Source organism: Aythya marila (assembly GCF_965140915.1).
Source record: "Aythya marila genome assembly, chromosome: W".
NCBI classification, from domain to species: Eukaryota; Metazoa; Chordata; class Aves; order Anseriformes; family Anatidae; genus Aythya; species Aythya marila.
Window position 1 is genome coordinate 11,625,825 of NC_139081.1, and position 20,232 is coordinate 11,646,056.

Sequence of the window (20,232 nt, forward strand, 5' to 3'; positions counted from 1 at the left end):
TAAGTGAATTCCAAGCACTTAAAACCTAGAAATCCATAGACTCCAAGCTGCCTAAAGAAGCACCTATAGAAACAAGAGAAAAAGCACACCCTGAGGCACCTCATAGCCACAGCATACCTGCTGCAACACCTCTCTCTTCCCAGCTCCTTTACCTCAACTGCTCATTAGCTCTATCTGAAACGTGTGCCCAGGCAGCACTGCGCAAAACTGTGCCATCAGTATTAAAAAAAATAAAAATAAAAATAAAAAAGGCCCACAGCACAACAGCTGCTGCTCCTTCTGCTCTCTTTCTACTTTCTTGTGCTTTGCCCCTTCCCTTTCCCAGGTGATTGGGTTTGGGTGCTGGGCGCGGCCAAACGGTATATGAGCCCCAGGTATGCCATCAGAGAGCTCCTTCTGCCTGGGCTGCTCTTTGGAGTAAGCGCTTTGTTTTTCCTTCAGTCAGTTGCAGGGTTCTTTAGGTGGGTCAGAGTCTATGGACTGATGCGTTTCCAAGTAGAGAGCAGTACGCACATCTTTTTGAGGTAACAGCTAGTAGGATCTGTTAGAATAAACTTATGTAGTACTAGGTGCCTTTATTGCATGCAGTTCTTTCTCAGGTGAGTAATTGTTATGGCATGTTTACGGGTAGGATGTCAATGTTACTTTGTGTGTTTGCTCTGGTGTGTCTGTGGGGACACTCTGTGCTTGGCTGGGAACCTGGGGCGGAAGTGATGCCAGGGCCTGTCTTCAATCAGGGTGGAAGCACTGTGTGATTGGCTTGGAGGAACCCAGGGCAGAAGCGGCATGCAGGGCTTGCCGGTGCCATGGGCAGAAGCTGTCAGGGCAGGCCGGGACGCCGAGGAGGGGTGCCGCAACGAGGTTGGTGGTCGGTGGTGCGCCAGGGTGGGCCGGATAGGGAGGGGGCGAGGCGGCGGGTGGTTGGTGGCTTCTGTGGAAATGGCCCTTGTGCAGGGTGGGGGTGGTGCCTTCAGAGGAACCTTGACAGGCTGCAGATAGGGGCAGGCAGGAACCTTTTGAAGTTCAGGAGAGGGAAATGCTAAGCCCTACCCCTAGGGAGGAACAACTCTATTGACCAACACTGGATACCTGGATACTAAATAAGCATTAAGCATAAGTGAACCTACCGGGGTGGTGCCCCGCTAGACCTTCTCTTCACAAACAGAGAAGGACTGGTGGAGGACGTGATCGTCGGGAGCTGTCTTGGGCAGAGTGACCACGCAATGGTGGAGTTCACTATTCTTGGCGAGGCCAGGAAGGGGACCAGTAAAACCGCTGTATTGGACTTTCGGAGGGCTGACTTTGAGCTGCTCAGGACACTAGTTGGTGGAGTCCCTTGGGAGGTGGTTCTGAAGGGCAGAGGGGTCCAGGAAGGCTGGGCGCTCTTCAAGAGGGAAGTCTTAATGGCGCAGGAACGGTCTGTCCCCACGTGCCCAAAGACGAGCTGGCGGGGAAGAAGACCGGCCTGGCTCAACAGAGAATTGTGGCTTGATCTTAGGAGGAAAAAGAGGGTTTATAAGCTTTGGAAAAGTGGGCAGGCCACTAGGGAGGACTATAAGGATGTAGCGAGGCTGTGCAGGGACAAAATTAGGAAGGCCAAAGCTCATCTGGAGCTCAATCTGGCTACTGCCGTTAAAGATAACAAAAAACGTTTCTATAAATACATCAACACAAAAAGGAGGACTAAGGAGAATCTCCATCCTTTACTGGATGCGGGGGGAAACTTAGTTACAAGAGATGAGGAAAAGGCGGAGGTGCTCAATGCCTTCTTTGCCTCAGTCTTTAGCGGCAATACCGGTTGTTCTCTGGATACTCAGTACCCTGAGCTGGTGGAAGGGGATGGGGAGCAGGATGTGGCCCTCATTATCCATGAAGAACTGGTTGGTGACCTGCTACGGCACTTAGATGTGCACAAGTCGATGGGGCCGGATGGGATCCACCCAAGGGTACTGAGGGAACTGGCAGAGGAGCTGGCCAAGCCACTATCCATCATTTATCAACAGTCCTGGCTATCAGGGGAGGTCCCAATTGACTGGCGGCTGGCAAACGTGACGCCCATCTACAAGAAGGGCCGGAGGGCAGACCCGGGAAACTATAGGCCTGTCAGTTTGACCTCAGTGCCAGGGAAGCTCATGGAGCAGATTATCTTGAGAGTCATCACGCGGCACTTGCAGGGCAAGCAGGCGATCAGGCCCAGTCAGCATGGCTTTATGAAAGGCAGGTCATGCCTGACGAACCTGATCTCCTTCTATGACAGAGTGACGCACTGGGTGGATGAGGGAAAGGCTGTGGATGTGGTCTACCTTGACTTCAGCAAGGCTTTTGACACCGTCTCCCACAGCATTCTCCTCAAGAAACTGGCTGCTCTTGGCTTGGACTGGCGCACGCTTCGTTGGGTTAGAAACTGGCTGGATAGCCGGGCCCAAAGAGTCGTGGTGAATGGAGCCAAGTCCAGTTGGAGGCCAGTCACTAGTGGCGTCCCCCAGGGCTCGGTGCTGGGGCCGGTCCTCTTTAATATCTTCATCGATGATCTGGACGAGGGCATCGAGTGCACCCTCAGTAAGTTCGCAGATGACACCAAGTTAGGTGCGTGTGTCGATCTGCTCGAGGGTAGGAAAGCTCTGCAGGAGGATCTGGATAGGCTGCACCGATGGGCTGAGGTCAACTGCATGAAGTTTAACAAGGCCAAGTGCCGGGTCCTGCACCTGGGGCGCAATAACCCCAAGCAGAGCTACAGGCTGGGAGAGGAATGGTTGGAGAGCTGCCAGGCAGAGAAGGACCTGGGAGTGATGGTGGATAGTCGGCTGAATATGAGCCAGCAGTGTGCTCAGGTGGCCAAGAAGGCCAACGGCATCCTGGCTTGTATCAGGAACAGCGTGACCAGCAGGGCTAGGGAGGTGATCGTCCCCCTGTACTCAGCTCTGGTGAGGCCGCACCTCGAGTACTGTGTTCAGTTTTGGGCCCCTCGCTACAAGAAGGACATCGAGGTGCTTGAGCGGGTGCAGAGAAGGGCGACAAAGCTGGTGAGGGGCCTGGAGAACAAGTCCTACGAGGAGCGGCTGAGGGAGCTGGGCTTGTTCAGCCTGGAGAAGAGGAGGCTCAGGGGTGACCTTATCGCTCTTTTTAGGTACCTCAAGGGAGGCTGTAGCGAGGTGGGGGTTGGCCTGTTCTCCCACGTGCCTGGTGACAGGACGAGGGGGAATGGGCTTAAGTTGAGCCAGGGGAGTTTTAGGTTAGATGTTAGCAAGAACTTCTTCACTGAAAGGTTTGTGAGGCACTGGAACAGGCTGCCCAGGGAAGTGGTGGAGTCACCATCCCTGGAAGTCTTCAAAAGACGTTTAGATGTAGAGCTTAGGGATATGGTTTAGTGGAGGGCTGTTAGCGTTAGGTTGGAGGTTGGACTCGATGACCTTGAGGTCTCTTCCAACCCAGAAATTCTGTGATTTCTTCATGGAAGGGGTGGTTAGACATTAGAACAGGCTGCCTGGGGAAGTGGTAGAGTCCCCATTCTTAGAAGTATTTAAGAGACGTGTGGACATAGCACTTAGGGATATGATTTAGTGGTAGCATCAGGTTGATGCTTGGACTTGATGGTCTTAAGGGCTTTTTCCAACATAAGAATTCTTGTTGAGGATGGGGATTCAAATAACAAGTGCATTTTCAGGAACTGGCTCTATCCTTCACTGTAGGTGACAGCAGCTTTGTGGGCCCTTCGAGGAGGCACCTCTGTAGTGATTGTAAATGGAGTCTACACGAAAATCTCGGGTCATGTCATCACAGATATTGTAGAAGGGAAGAAAGTTGGAACTTTTTTTTCAGAGGTAATACCTACAGGAGAGTATGGAAGTAATATGTATGCTGGGAGCTGTAGAGATTCCCTGGAAGTTTAGGGTTGAAATTTGGCTAGGCCTGTCTGTTCAACAAATGGGAAGCTATGCTCTGCTTGACAAGCAGCTTTGGAAAGGTAATTTTCAGTGTTGGAATGGAATATCTTGAATCCTCTGCTTGGGTTCCTTCCAGCTGATGACTTGCTGCATCAGCCTTGCATTCAAAGAACTAAGTAGAGTTTGTCTTGTTTTCAATCTTAGAGGTTATCATCTCTTATTGATGATTTCAGGGTGAAAGCATGCATATAGAATGTAGTGCTGAACTAAGATAGTGTGCGGTTTCATTTTTTATCCTAAGTTCTTTTTATGACTCAGTCTTTTGTTACTGTATGTAGCAATGTTTTCCTGCCTCTGTGTTGCTGTGACAATGTAACAAGGGCCGCAGAAAGTCAGACCAAAGATCTGTGATCTTAGCAGAATAGAACAAGTATAGAGTGATACTCGTGACTTGCACTGTAAGACAAGCAAATGCCTTGGAGTATAAAAATGTTTAATGGATTTCTTGTAAAAATTGGCCATATCCTTTGGACCCATGTAAACACTTAGCATCCATGGGTCACAGGAGTCATGAGCCTTAACCAGGTATTGTGTGTAAACTCTGGAGCTAGCACTATGTGAAGAACTACTTCCTTTATTTTGTGTGTGCCTGTGGGCAGGAGGAGTGAAATTTGCTTCCTGCTAGCTTTTGATGCCCCCACCTTCTGTATGGAAAGAGAACATGGGTGATCAATCTCTGTTCAACTTCTATGATGAGACATTGTCTTTTCCCTCATCACTTTTTCACATGAAAAAGGTGTTTTCTTAGTCCTTTTCTACAGAAACTGTTCCAAAAATCTGTCGATCCCTGTTTCTCTTGGCTGAAACTGTTTTTATTCTACTGTGACCTTTTTAAGGTGAGCGAAAATAAAATTTTGTGTAGCGTCCGAGATGCAAGTGAACCTTCAGTTTATGAGATAGCAAGGCTAACTTTGAGCTTTGATTAGATTGTGGATGGTTTTTGTTGCCTTTCCTAGGCCTTCTCCAAAAGCTTAAACAGGGAAGTTGCTGTTCAACGCTGATGAGCATTGAAGTGATGTTTTCATAGGATTATGTGCACTACCAAGGCCTGATTTCCCCTTTTGTCTCTGCATTGCTTCATGTTTATCTGCTGTGAATTGTACTTGCTATTTTGTTGCATAGTGGCTGCAAAGGAATCACAGGTTGGTTGAGGTTGGAAGGACCTCCAGAGGTCACCTGGTCCAACACCCCTTTTGTGTTCAAAGAACACAAAAATACACGCCATGTTATAAAGTATGACCTTGCTTTAAAAAGCTGTTTTAACAGTCCTTCATTAAGTTTTATTAATCAAGTGTCCCCTAGTTCTTTTCTTACGCTTCCCACTATACCTCCTGTTATTTTCCTTACTGTGGGAATTCCTGCTCTGGCAATTTCTGTAGGACACTTCTTGAATAGAAGTCCAGGCATATTAGTCACATGTCAAGTCATCTGTTCTACAGACAATTTCAAGAGTTAAAAGTGAAAACGTAGCTTATCCAGGAGCTCCTTGAGAACTCCTTAGTGAAATGCTGCCTTTTGACTTGTTACTTCAGTTTCTGTTTCAAAACTTGTTCTGTATCATTTCAGTTTGAGATGGATTCTTTTGACATCAGTGCCAAGAAAAAAACCTTTCCTCTGTAGGAGCCCTTCAATGTACACAGAGCAGAGAGCAGCTATTGTGCAAGCTGTTGCTCAGGCTGGTTTTGGCTTCCTGTATTGTTTGCACATTCCCAGGTTGTTTTGCAATCTTTTCTCTTTTCAGTAGTTATATAATTAAACTTTTTCAAAGGATGCCTCCCTGTTTTCAGTAGCCTCCCATGCCCTGAGATTTAGCTGTCCTTGTATTCTTTTGCTCTTTGTCAAGTCTTTTTGATACAGGTTGTATACTTGTTTGTCCCCTACGACATGGATGATCTTACTGAATCTCTGTGATGCCTTGAAAAGGGCTATGCTCGGGGACCATGGCAGCATTTTGGTATCTGATACAGATTTTCCTGTTGTGGCATACAGTAAACTTCTTTGTCTCTTAAGACCGTACCTGTTTTCCTGCTTTGAGTAAGGAGTTGAAAGTTGAAAGGTTAGTGTTCATTTCCTTCCACGTGGGCTGTAACCTTTGTCTGCATGTCTTGTGGTTGTTTGTGTGTGTGTTTGTTTCGGCAGGCCCTACAGTAGAGCAGCAGGGTGGAATGTCTTGAGCCAGTGGCAGGACCCTGGCAGCTCTGCAGCCTGAGCAGGTGAGATGTCCTCGCTCTTTAAGGCTGTGAACATGTGGCAAGCTTTAAAATACAGGCTTATAACACAAATGGGTCCTGGAAAAAATCAGCTGGCTCCAAGTATTCAGGACATCAAGACAGTGAGAAGATGTGTCAGTAGGAATGAGCTGAAGTGAGCCAGATGTCAAACACCATGGAGTTTGTGTAAGAATGCAGTTCAGACACTTCTCTTTCAGAGAGCAGAGATTTTTTTTTTTTTTTTTTTTTTATCATCTCGCTGACTTATTAACTGATCAGAGAGAAGAAATTCTCTTGGCAAACAAAAAGGACTTAGAAGAAGCTGAAAATAAAGGTAATATTATGGGTCCTTTCATGGAACACCTGTTGTCATGAGCTTTTCTGGGCCTCAAAGGAAAGGAGCAGGACTAGAGTAGTCTGTCACCTACAATTGGATATTATGGCCGTCACAGATTAGGGAGCCCAGGACTTTGAGAGCTTGTCAGTGTAAGCAGCTGCAGCTTCTGTAATTGCATAAGAGCTGTCTCTATCAGAGAGGATGGAGAGGCCTTTGAAAGCAGCAACCCACAGCATTGTTTAAAAAACTAAGAATAGTGTTTTCTTTTGCCAAAGGAGGCTCACTTTAGAAATTAAATCTAGCAAGTATCTTCCCTGTTATCATCATGCATGAAACAGCATGAATATTCTCCTGGGCTGGTTAACGTAATGTTTGGCCCCTGTGGGGAAGGTTGTTACTTAAAAATGATGCTTTCCAGAAAGAACCACCTTACCTTCTGACTGAGGAAAGTATAGTTCAGGCAGCATAGACTAAATCCATTCTTTTGTGTAAGAGTGGTGCATCAGCTGGTCTTGGGTTAGAAAATGTGTGTAACTGGCGCATCAGAAATTGTAAAGGTCAGTAAAAGACATATGGCAACCATTTTGTACTGAGGAGAATGCCTGGAGGGACATTTCCGAGTAAACTTCCTACCTGAATGTGTTCAGACTAGAAAACTCCGGCAGCTCTTGCCCAATCTGAAATGCTATGCGTTCCTTTGCTCTTTGGGATTTCTATCTGTGAAATAGAAAGAGGCAATTACTGCCCAAACCTTCCAGGAATATTTCAAGGGTAGAAATTTGTAAGAAATTCAGGTACACAGTTGTGTAACAGTACTAGAAATAGGACAAACTTTGTCTTTGCGGATGTTACTTCATATACAAATCATTCATATCGTATTAGGTGTATATGTGATGGTAGGTGAAAGCTTTGTCAAATTGGAGCAGTTTGATTGTAGCTACTAAACTTAATGCTTTACATTGTTCATCTTAGGTAGGTTTCTTGCTGCGGTGTGGGAAACAGTGGATTTTTTTCCTGGTTTGACCATTAGGTCACTTTTTCTTGAAACTAGACAGATAAATCTATCTTGAGCACAATTTTTTCTTTCTTCTAGGAAGATTGGCACTTCCTTTGTTGAAACGTCTGTCTACATCAAAGCTGAACAGCTTGGCTGTTGGGCTATGTCAGATTGCAGCATCTTCACAGGACAGCGTCGGCAGCATAGTTCGGAGAACACGCATAGCAAAAGATCTAGAGTTGGAGCAGGTGACAGTGCCTGTTGGGGTCCTTCTTGCGATTTTTTTTTTTGAGTCCCGTCCAGACTGTCTTCCACAGGTATGTGAGGAGGGCAGAGAGATCTTTGATAACAAAAGTGTATTTCTACTGGTGAGTTATTGGAAGGCTGCAAGAAGTCTTGCCTCAAAAGACTTCTGCTTGTATTCTTCTGAAATGAATTCTGCTGTCATCCCATTTTTTTTTTTTCTACTTCTTGGGACTTGCTTCTGCAATGTTGAGAGTTATTCAGCGTTGGTTTTTGATACCCAACATAGAGAAGGAGTTAGCTTACATTCAGGTGGTGCAATTTCTGCCTGTGTTTTATCACGTAGCTTCCCTGCTTAACTTGCAACTTACAAGGCTCTTACCAATGAGCACTTTTCTGTCCATGCTGACTACAGTTGAATTGCAGGCTACGATTAAACATCAAATGTTTAATATAGGTTGTTAATAACAAACTGCAACTGTTAAGAATATATGCTGAAAAAGATCAGCATGAAGTAGAAGTTCTAGGCTTTGAGTGGTCTGTCCCATACTGATACTTCATGTTTGCACTGAGGCAGAATATCTTTCCATAAACGTGTAAAAGCTAAATCTAGGCACTTACTGCCAGTATTTTTAGCAAGACTGATTGAGCATTTCTCTAACATATGAGCAAGTATTTGAGGAGCAAGGGATGGGTATGGGCACTTAAAAAGAGACTGCTGAAGGGCAGCTTCATATTTCATAACTGAATTTTGTGAGTGTTTGTCCTCGTTTCGTACTGAAGGGGAGTCTGCTCTAGGCAAAGTTCATGTGAAAGGAAAAGGCACTAGCCTCCCTTTCTGCCATTATTGCTTCCTTGCTGCTCGCTCTGTTCTTCACAGAAAACCAGTATGTTTACTTGCCAAATTCTAGTCTGCCTTCCTAGACTCCAACCTTTGCCTCCTGGGTCTCTTGCCTTGCATAGCCAAACTCTCCCATTCTCCTCTTCTTTATCTCATTTGTTTTATCAGGCTGACTATTACTGGCTTCCCACCCTCACCCCCCAACTTTTTTTTTTTTTTTTTTTTTTTTTAAACAGACTTAGGATGGCTTGTCTTGTTACTTTTCTTCCTGCCAGCCCCCATCCTCAAGTTCTCCAATGTAACTTCAGAGGATCATCTTTGATACCTCTGCATCTGAACACTATGGTTTCTCTCCCATGCTGTAGCTGATAGTAGGATGGACTCTGAGTGCAGAGGAGAGGTTGCTTCCTCCATAGTTTACTATTGCATCTCATACTGGTTTGGGTAAGCAATTACAGAGGAAATTTGACTTCTCCAAGGAGTAGTGTGTGCCTGATAGCTAGCTGGAAATAGCATACACGGAATTCAGTCAGTGCTCAGAGTTCAGTCTTGAGTTGCAGTAAAGGTGAAACAATTGCAGACTAACAGTTTAGCTTCTAGTGAGCTGAGAAGCGAGTGTGGAGTTCCGATCCGCGGTTCCGTGTTCTCCGTGAGGGGAGCGGCCGGAGACGAACGAAGCGCGTGACAGACTGAAAAGAAGTGCTGTTTTATCCAAGTGTTGATTGGTGGTGCCCAATATGTGGGCCTGGCAGTGTATCTTGTGATCCTATTTTTGCTCTTAAATGCTTTGAGTGTGACAAGAAAAAAGGCGGGAGCATTATCTAAGTAACTAACAGTTTAGAAGCCTTGGTGTATTTGCTGTGGTGTTTGGTCAGTTTCCCAAGTACTGGAGAGGGGGAGGGGGCTGACTGATTATCGAAGCGGTAGAACGGAGAGAGTCATTTCTTTGGTGGTTCGGGTTTGAGCCCTGGGAATCCGGTAAGAAGGGGGAGAGCAAATTTATTTAGGCCTCAATACCTTTTTAAAGCCCCCATATTGACGGATACACAGGAGTGATCCCTTGTTTTGTATGGGCTTACTAAGAAAGTGCATGAGAAAAATCGGCATTCGGCTTGAAATTCGGTCCTGTTGAAATGTAAATTTTGTGGAAAAGGTGGTCATGTTCGTCTAGAAGACGGAAGGCTGAGTGCTTCAGCTCTTTTCCTGAAGTTCCGTGGATTTATGATTGGAACGGGGCTCCTTAATAATCTGAAATAGTAAAGTTTGTATGCGGGAAGAAGCATTTAATCCCAGAGAACTGGGACATTTGGGAAGAAGATTAGGAAAAGATAGTAAAAAGGTTTGCGTGGAAATTGAAACAAAGGGCGGCAACTAATAAGGAACAGTAATAAATAAATAAAAGGGAATGGAAAATCAAAGAAATGAGTAATATCCAAAACAAAGACGTTTTAAAGAAAGCCTCCTTGGGTGCATATTGGCACATTCGAAGGATATTGTTAGAACTTGGAGCGCAGAAAGGAAGAGGACTTCCACTAAGTATTGCAATCAGTGGTGGCCACTACATAAGCTAAATGGCCACTTTATGGATCAGTCGACTGTAACACTATCTTGCAACTAATGTTTTTGAGGAGAGAAGGAAAATAGGATGAAGTGTAGTATACTGATACGTTGTTTCAGCATCTTAGAGAGAAAAGGAGTGGAATTAATTGGCCCTTGACTGAGCCTTTGGTGTTGGCATGAGAAAAGTACAGGCTGGAGAAAGATAAAAGGAAGTGTTAAAAGAGTTGTGGACGGTGTTAAAGGTGTGGCATGTAGTATTTAACAGAGCTGTTTGAAGTTGAATGAGCAGGGAAAGAGGATGTAGGAATGTTAATAGTTCTGCCTCAACAGGAGGCTGTGATCTCAAAATCACCGGTGTGAGCCCTTTGGGGCAGAGGGACCATGATGGGTCCGAGAGAGTTGTCATGGAAACAGAAGGGCAGCTAACTCTTAAAACAACCTGAGTTTATGAGTGAGCTCAGATTGCCGATGGGACCGCTCAGGGAACTGTTGACAATTGCATTCCCCTGACCGACCCCCCACTGAGACTATAGCCACCCCGGAAATAATGAACGGTAAATACCAAAATCTGGTTAAATTGGGAATGGAGAATCAGTTCCAACAAGGTCCAAAAGAAACCCCTATGGAACTTTTGGACCAACTTTGAAATGCAATGGAAAACAAAACAAACAAACGAAACTGGAGAAAATAGGGGCTAAGTTAGAACAAGGAAAATGGACGCTGCCAGACAGGCGAGAGATACTGCCAAAAGCTTACGCGAAGCAAATATTGGGACGTTTGCATGCACAAACACATTGGGGTACAAAGGTGTTAACTGATCATTTGCTAAAACAGTTTGGTTACATGTTTTTTTTTTTTTTTTTTTTTTTTTTTTTTTTTTTTTGAAATAGCAAAGCCAATTACACCACGTTGCTTACCTTGTCAGAAGATAAATAAGAAAGTGTTTCGACAAGCAGCCACGGGAGGGAGAAAAACAGCTTATGGGCCTTCCGAGAGAGTACAAGTTGATTTCACTGAATTGCCCAAGGTAGGGAGGATAAAGTATGTACTGGTAATAGTAGATCATTTAATGCAATGGGTAGAAGCTTATCCCGTAGCATGAGCTACGGCACAAATGGTGGTAAAAATTCTATTAGAATACCTGATACCTAAATATGGGATAATCCAGTACATTGACTCTGCTCAGGACACACACCTTACTTCTAAAATAATAAAAGTATTCTGTCAATCATTGGGTATTCAGTGGGAATACCATACTCCGTGGCACCCACAAAGCTCAGGGAAAGTAGAAATCATTGAATTGAATTGAATCAAACAATAAAACAACAATTGGCTAAATCAATGATCGAGACACAAATGCCCTGGATGAAATGCTTACCATTGGCACTTCTAAACATAAGAACTAAACCACACAGTGAGACTGGATTATCGCCATATGAAATGTTATATGGTATGCCTTATTCTCAAGGGATGCCTCTAGGCAACAATGTAGTTGAGGGTCGTAGCATCCAGAAATATATAATTACTATTGGAAGGAGATTACAAGAGCTAAGAGAAATTGGAGTGATGGCTCAAACACCACCTTTAGGATTTGCTATTCATAAGATAGAACCAGGAGACAAGGTCTTAATAAAAACCTGGAGGGAAGAATCATTGAACCCCCATATATTGTTTAGCATGACGTCAGATGGTATGGAATACCCCTTTGGCTAGTTTGGGTCACCTGTCTTGGATCTGTCCCCTCCCAGCTCTTACTGCACCCCCAGCCTGCCTGTTGGCAGGACAGAGCAAAAGTCTGAGGTGTCCTTGGCTTGGTATAAGCACTGCTCTGCAACAATTAAAAGATCGGGGTGTTATCAACACTCTTCTCATCCCAAGCCAAAACACAGCATTCCACCAGCTACTAGGAAGAAAATTAATTCTGTTCTAACTGAAACCAGGACATCTATCCACCCCTTATTCCATACCATTTATGTCATGCTCAGGTTACACTCTTTTCTATACATTCTAATTAGTCACCATTTTCATTTAGGGTATATAGTAGTCATGGTAGTGATAACATACAGTATTATATGGTGATTAACATGGTACAATTCAATTCATGGGCTATTCTCACCCAGTATTAAATCCCCTTGAGGTACACACCGAACCTCTCAGTTCTTTTGCATCACCCACCAAGTGTATCCAGGTCCCTGAGCAAAAGCAATTCCACGAATAGGTTTGCCTTTTCCTGAGGCAGGAGTAGCCCAGACTGTTTTACCCAGCATATTTCTTACATGCACTACAGGAACTTTATCCCTATCTACAGTATGTAACAGGTTTGATTGGGCAGGTCAGTTGGCAGATCCCCTAGTATTGACTAACCAGGTGGCCTTTGCCAAATGCGTATCCCAATTTTTGAATGTCCCAGCGCCCATTGCTTTCAATGTAGTCTTTAACAGTCCATTGTATCGTTCAACTTTCCCGGAGGCTGGTGCATGATAGGGGATGCAATATACCCATTCAATACCATGCTCTTTGGCCCAAGTGTCTATAAGGTTGTTTCGGTTTCGGAAGTGAGTCCCATTGTCTGACTCTATTCTTTCTGGGGTGCCATGTCGCCATAGGACTTGCTTTTCAAGGCCCAGGATAGTCTTTCAGGCGGTGGCATGAGGCACAGGATATGTTTCCAGCCATCCGGTGGTTGCTTCCACCATTGTAAGTACGTGGCGCTTGCCATTGCGAGTTTGAGGGAGTGTGATGTAATCAATCTGCCAGGCCTCTCCATATTTATATTTCAGCCATCGTCTTCCATACCAAAGAGGCTTTGACCGTTTGGCTTGCTTGATTGCAGCACATGTTTCACAGTCATGAATAACCTGTGCTATGGCATCCATGGTCAGGTCCACCCCTCGATCACGAGCCCATCTGTATGTTGCATCTCTACCTTGATGGCCTGAGGTGTCATGGGCCCATCGGGCTATAAATAATTCACCTTTATGCTGCCAATCCAGGTCCACCTGAGCTACTTCAATCTTAGCAGCCTGATCCACCTGCTGGTTGTTTTGATGTTCTTCAGTAGCCCGATTCTTGGGCACATGAGCATCTACGTGGCGTACTTTCACAGCCAGGTTCTCTACCCGAGCAGCAATATCTTGCCACAATGCAGCAGCCCAGATGGGTTTGCCCCTACGCCGCCAGTTGTTTTGCTTCCATTGCTGTAACCATCCCCACAGGGCATTTGCTACCATCCATGAATCGGTGTAGAGATAGAGAACTGGCCATTTTTCTCGTTCAGCAATGTCTAAAGCCAGCTGAATGGCCTTCACTTCTGCAAACTGACTCGATTCACCTTCTCCCTCAGCAGCTTCTGCAACTCGTCGCGTAGGACTCCATACAGCAGCCTTCCATCTCCGATGCTTCCCCACAATACGACAGGACCCATCAGTGTACAGGGCATATTTCTTTTCATTCTCTGGTAACTGGTTGTACAGTGGGGCTTCTTCAGCACGACCCACCTCCTCCTCTGATGATATCCCAAAGTATTTGCCTTCTGGCCAGTCCATAATGACTTCCAATATTCCTGGGCGACTGGGGTTTCCTATTCGAGCCCGCTGAGTAATCAGTGCAACCCACTTGCTCCATGTAGCATCAGTTGCATGATGCGTAGAGGAGACCCTTCCTTTGAACATCCAGCCTAGTACTGGCAATCGGGGTGCTAGGAGGAGCTGCGCTTCAGTACCGACCACCTCCGAAGCAGATCGAACTCCTTCATATGCTGCCAATATCTCCTTTTCAGTTGGAGTATAGCGGGCCTCAGATCCTCTGTATCCCCGACTCCAAAACCCCAGGGGCTGACCTCGAGTTTCCCCAGGTTCTTTCTGCCAGAGGCTCCAGGTGGGGCCGTTCTCCCCAGCTGCAGTGTAGAGCACATTCTTAACATCTGTTCCTGTTCGAACTGGCCCGAGGGCTACTGCATGAACTATTTCCTGCTTGATTTGTTCAAAGGCTGTTGTGGTTCCGCTCGAGCGGGCAGCCGAGCTCCACCACAGCCGCTCTCTCACTCCCCCTCCTCAAAGAGGAATGGGGAGAAAATATGTGAAAAGGGCTCAAGGGTTGAGATAAGGACGAAAAAAATCACACAATAATTATTGTAACAGGCAAAACAGACTCGGCATAAGGAGATAGTAAGATTTATTGCCTATTACTAACAAGCGAGAGAAGTGAGAAAACGAAGGGAAAAAAAAACCAAAAGCACCTTCCCCCCCATCCACCCTCTTCCACCTCCTCCCCCCCAGAGGCGCGGGGGAATGGGGGTTATGGTCAGTCTACAGCACTTCTTCTCTGCCGCTCCTTCTTGGTCACTCTCGTCCCCTGTGCTGTGGGGTCCCACCCACGGGATGCAGTCCTTGATGAACTGATCCGGCGTGGGCTTCCCACAGGCAGCAGCTCTTCCAGAACTGCTCCGGATATGGGTCCGTACCATGGGGTCCATCCCTCAGGAGAAAACTGCTCCAACCTGGCTCCCCTACGGGCAGCAGCTCCTGCCAGGTCAACTGCTCCTGCATGGTCTCCTCTCCACGGGCTACAGGTCTGGCCCGGAATCTGCTCCAGCAGGGGTCTTCCACAGCCGGCAGCCTCCGTCAGTGCAGGGCCACCTGCTCCACCGTGGTCTCCTCCACGGGCTGCAGCATGGAACCCTGCTCCACTGTGGTACTCCATGGGCTGCAGGGGGACATCCTGCTTCACCATGGTCCTCACCACAGGCCGCAGGGGACTTCTGCTCCGGCGCCTGGAGCACCTCTCCCCCTCCCTCTACACTGACCTTGGCACCTGCAAGGCTGTTTTCTCACTCCCTTGACTCTCCCGGCTGCTGTGTGGCGCAACATTTTTTTCCCTGTCTTAAATATGCTCTCACAGAGGCGCAAACAACATCGCTTATTGGCTCAGCTCTGGAAAACAATGGGGCCCTTCCCAAACATGGGGCAGCTTCTAGATCTTTCTCACAGAAACCACCCCTATGGCCCCCTGCTACCAAAACCTTGCCACGTAAACCCACTACAAAGCTTGTCATTGCTCAGGGCCCCATTCAAACTCATTCTTCTTACGGGTTACTTGGTAGAGCGGGTTTACAATCAGACTGTAATTTGGGATGTGCATTCTCCAAAACCCCACAACACCTAGGAACGTCTGTGTTTCTTTTTTGCTAGTTGGTGGAGACATAGCTGTTATTTTGTTGATCACATCCATTGGGATCTGACGACGTCCATCTTGCCATTTTATTCCTAAAAACTGGATCTCTCGTGCAGGTCCTTTGACTTTATTTTGTTTTATGGCGAAACCGGCTTTCAGAAGGATGTGGACTTATTCTCTTTCTTATTCCCTTTCTCGAAAACTTCCTCTGCTGTGTCACCCCACACAATAATGTCATTGATGTACTGCAGGTGTTCAGGAGCTTCCCCCTGCTCCAGCGCAGACTGGATCAGTCCATGGCAAATGGTAGGGCTGTGTTTCCACCCCTGGGGAAGCCGATTCCAAGTATATTGGACTCCCCTCCAAGTGAAAGCAAATTGTGGCCTGCACTCTGCTGCTAGAGGGATGGAGAAAAATGCATTAGCGATATCAATTGTGGCGTACCACTTGGCTGCCTTCGATTCAAGTTCATACTGAAGTTCCAGCATGTCCGGCACTGCAGCACTCAGTGGTGGCGTGACTTCGTTCAGGCCACGATAGTCCACTGTTAGTCTCCACTCGCCATTAGACTTTCGCACTGGCCATATGGGACTATTGAAAGGTGAATGAGTCTTGCTGATCACTCCTTGGCTCTCCAATTGACGAATTAGCTTATGGATGGGAATCAGGGAGTCTCGGTTAGTGCGATATTGCCGCCGGTGCACAGTTGTGGTAGCGATTGGCACTTGCTGTTCTTCGACCCTCAGCAACCCCACAACAGAGGGGTCCTCTGAGAGACCAGGCAAGGTAGATAATTGTTTAATGCCCTCTGTCTCTAAGGCAGCTATACCAAAAGCCCACCGGAACCCTTTTGGGTCCTTGCAATATCCTCTTCTAAGATAGTCTATGCCAAGGATACATGGAGCATCCGGGCCAGTCACAATGCGGTGCTTTTCCCACTCATTCCCAGTCAGACTCACTTCAGCCTCCAATACAGTCAACTGCTGAGATCCCCCTGTCACTCCACAAATACAGATGGGCTCTGGTCCTTTATAGCTCGATGGCATTAGAGTACATTGTGCACCGGTGTCTACTAAAGCCTTATACTTCTGTGCGTCTGACGTGCCAGGCCATCGAATCCACACAGTCCAATAAACTCGATTGTCCCTTTCCTCCCCCTGGCTGGAGGCAGGGCCTCCCTAATCCTGGTCGGAATCTTCTTTGTTTCTGTGTTTGAAGGACTGTCTGCTGGAAGTTGGAGCAGCAAACTTTTCAGAGAATCCCTTTTTCTTGATTGTTTTCTTTTGCAACTCACGTACCCTTGCCTCTAGGGTCGCGGTAGATTTTCCATCCCATTTTCTCATGTCCTCTCCATGGTCTCGTAAATAAAACCACAGGGTGGCACGGGGTGAGTACCCACCATATCGTCTTCCTTGTGTGGATGAACGCCTACCCCTGATAGCTGAGACACTGCTCTGTACAGGTGCAGAGGAGAATAATCTCTCTTCAAGTTGGTGAACCTTTTCAGAAAGTTTCTCCACAGTGTTCTCTTTTGGTCGGTGGACACTGGTTGGTTCAGGTGGGGAGGAAGATAGATTCTCTTCCAGTTGGTGGAACTCTTCAGAAAGTTTCTCCACAGCTGAGACGCAGGCCTGTAAGGAAGAGGAGAGACTTTCTTCGTACTGCCGGAGTTGTTTAGCCGCTTCATCCACTGTGGGTTCCTCATCCTCTTTCCAGGCCATTATTGCCAATGAGCTGGCATATGATGGTGGTGCACTCCGTACAAACTTCTGCCACATGGGTCGCGTACACCTGACTTCATCTGGATCTTTGGATGTTTGTCTGAGGTCTGGATCCTCATAAATCACTTCCCGTACGGCTAATTCTCTCAGGTACTGGATTCCCTTCTCCATAGTGGTCCACTTGCCTGGTAGACATAAAAGTTCTTCCTTGAAGGGATACCTTTCCCTCACAGCTGAGAGGAGACGCCTCCAGAGGCTGTGAGATTGTGCTCCATCTGCAATTGCTTTGTCAATGCCTGCATCTCTAGCAAGGGATCCCAGTCGCTTGGCTTCCCTGCCGTCTAATTCCACACAATTGGCTCCAGTGTCCCAGCACTGGAGCAGCCAGGTGACAAGCTGCTCACCTATACAACGACCAAAATCTTTTCGCACATCTCGTAGCTCGCGCTCGTATAGGCTTTCGGGTAGTTACTGTTGATTTCTCAGCATCCTCATCTTCCTCCTCCTGAATCCTTGATGGCCCAGCGTCATCGTCATCTCTATACCTAGATTTGGCAGAAGACTCTCTGCGTTCTAAACGACCTGAATCTCTATACCATCTTTTCACCTTCTCTACAGGGGCAGCTTGCACTGCTACAGCTCATTTCTCTGACCTTGTTACAGGGTCTGCCACAGGGGTTGGAATACCCTCTGCAGGGTCAACTTGCACTGCTACAGCTCGTTTCTCTGACCCAGCTGCAGGAGCTGGAGCGGCTGCAGGAACTGGAGTTGGAGCAGCTGCAGGAGCCGGAGCTGGATCGGCTGCAGGAGCTGGGACTGGAGCAGCTGCAGGAACCGGAGCTGGAGCAGCTGCAGAGTCCACCGTAGGGGTCACAGTGGCCGTTGGATCTGTCACAGGGCTTGGAGTGGCCGCAGGGTCTGTCACTAAGTTGATAGCAGTATCCATGGCAGCTCGATAGGCATGAGCCAGGCCCCAGCACGTTACAATGATTTGTGTTACTTTGGAACTGCCAGAATCATGACACCTTTTTTTCAAGCATTCTGCCAGTTTTTGAGGATTTTGCAGTTGTTCAGGGGTGAATTTCCAAAACACTGGGGGTGCCAACTGCTCTAGATGCCTGCCCATATCCTCCCATACTCCCTGCCACCCACAACTATACTGCCTCCGAGCAGATCTCCGGATGAGCTTCCTAAGTAGTTGTTTAACTTTAAGCAGAACCTGAAGCGCATTCAGGAGGCAGAACAACAAGACTATGCTGGTCTGAGTATCCCAAGGATATTCAATATCTTGGAGAGCTATTGTAACAAGCTTGGAGGATAAGAGGGTGGTGAAGGAGGAAGGGAGAGTGATCAAGGAGGATACAGGGGTGGTGAAGGAGAAAGGGAGAGTAATCAAGTAAGAAAAAATATCTTCCCCTTTCCCCTCCACAGATTGACTCCCTAATGGAAAAAAGCAATAGGTATAATTGCTAATAGTTTCCAAAATACAGTTTCCAAAATACAGAGTCGACGATGTTACTGAGTACAAATACCAGGTTAGAGTCATGACCAGATATCTCATCGTCTCGTAAGCCATTGCTACAACACTCAGTACCATAATGGTCTGAAACCAGGGCCTGGAGAGGATAAACAACATGACAGAGAGCAAATACGGAAAATAATGTGCTATAATACTCAATTTGGAAAACAGGCGCAGCAGAGTTGAGATTAAAGCAATCAGCATTATGACAAGTGACTATTAAGCAGGTCTAATACTTATACCAATTTTAGTTTAACACACTCTGGTCAGATCTGCCTTTATCTCAACCATTCGAGCCCCACGTTGGGCGCCAAAAAGACTGTCGTGGTTTAACCCGGCTGGCAGCTAAACACCACGCAGCCGTTTGCTCACCCTCCCCCTCCCTCTCTGGGACGGGGGAGAGAAATGGAAAGTGAAGCCCGTGAATTGAGATAAAGACAGTTTAATAAGACAGGAAAATAATAATAACAATAATAATAATAATACAATGGTGATAATAGTACTACTACTACTAATATGTAAAAACAAGTGATGCACAATGCAATTGCTCACCACCCACTGACCGATGCCCAGCTTAACCCCGAGCAGTCCGGCCCCCTCCCCCCGGCTAGCCACCCCTATATATTGTTTAGCATGACGTCAGATGGTATGGAATACCCCTTTGGCTAGTTTGGGTCACCTGTCCTGGGTCTGTCCCCTCCCAGCTCTTACTGCACCCCCAGCCTGCCTGTTGGCAGGACAGAGCAAAAGTCTGAGATGTCCTTGGCTTGGTATAAGCACTGCTCTGCAACAATTAAAACATTGGTGTGTTATCAGCACTCTTCTCATCCCAAGCCCAAACACAGCATTCCACCAGCTACTAGGAAGAACATTCTGTTCTAACTGAAACCAGGACAGATGAGAAGAGTGCTGATAACATGCTGATGTTTTAATTGTTGCAGAGCAGTGCTTACACCAAGCCAAGGACGTTTCAGCTTCTCACTCTGTCCTGCCAGTGAGCAGGTTGGGGGTGCAGCAAGAGCTGGGAGGAGGGCCAGACTGCTCAGGGTTAGGCTGGGCATCGGACAGCTGGGCATCAGCAGTGGTGAGCAATTGCATTGTGCATCACTTATTTCATACACATTAGTAGTAGTAGTACTATCATCATTGTCATTGTCATTATTATTATTTATTATTATTATTATTTATTATTATTATTATTATTTATTGTTATTTTTCTTGTCTTTATCTCACCTCACAGGCTTCACTTTCCCATTTCTCTCTCCCATCCCAGAGAGGGAGGGGGTGAGGTGAGTGAATGGCCTTGTGGTGTTTAGCTGCCAGCTGGGTTAAACCACAACAGAAAGAAAAGCTGTAAATGAACTTGTAAAAGAAACGAAGAAAATTGCACATGTCCCAGTTCAAACTTGGAATGGAATCGATCTAAGAGGATTATGGGAGGGGGCTTTATTGGCAGTGATTGTTTTGCTAAAATAAGGATGGTTGTATTGGGGATATGTGGAGAATTGTTAATAATTCCATGTTTAATACCTTCTATTACCAGACTGATACACTCAGTTATACAAGGAATGCAAATATCTGCAGTACCTGTTGTGGGAATAGAAATGTTGTTTTTGCAGAGTTCCGTTGTTTAGAGGGAAGGAATGTGGTTCTGAGATATGCTTGCAGTGATAAGAAAGCTTAGCAGG

The 20,232-nt window shown here is 46.5% G+C and overlaps 1 pseudogene across 1 annotated transcript in view; it reads left to right on the forward strand.

Annotated features, from left to right (window-relative positions):
* The first annotated feature begins 786 nt into the window (after positions 1-786).
* Positions 787-20,232, forward strand: part of LOC309889495 (delta-1-pyrroline-5-carboxylate synthase-like) — a 30,145-nt pseudogene continuing 10,699 nt past the window's right edge. The window contains exons 1-5 of the transcript in view: positions 787-885; positions 3,690-3,846; positions 6,084-6,157; positions 6,380-6,488; positions 7,585-7,805. The product of the transcript in view is annotated as a delta-1-pyrroline-5-carboxylate synthase-like (transcript). The remainder of the gene's footprint in view (positions 886-3,689; positions 3,847-6,083; positions 6,158-6,379; positions 6,489-7,584; positions 7,806-20,232) is intronic.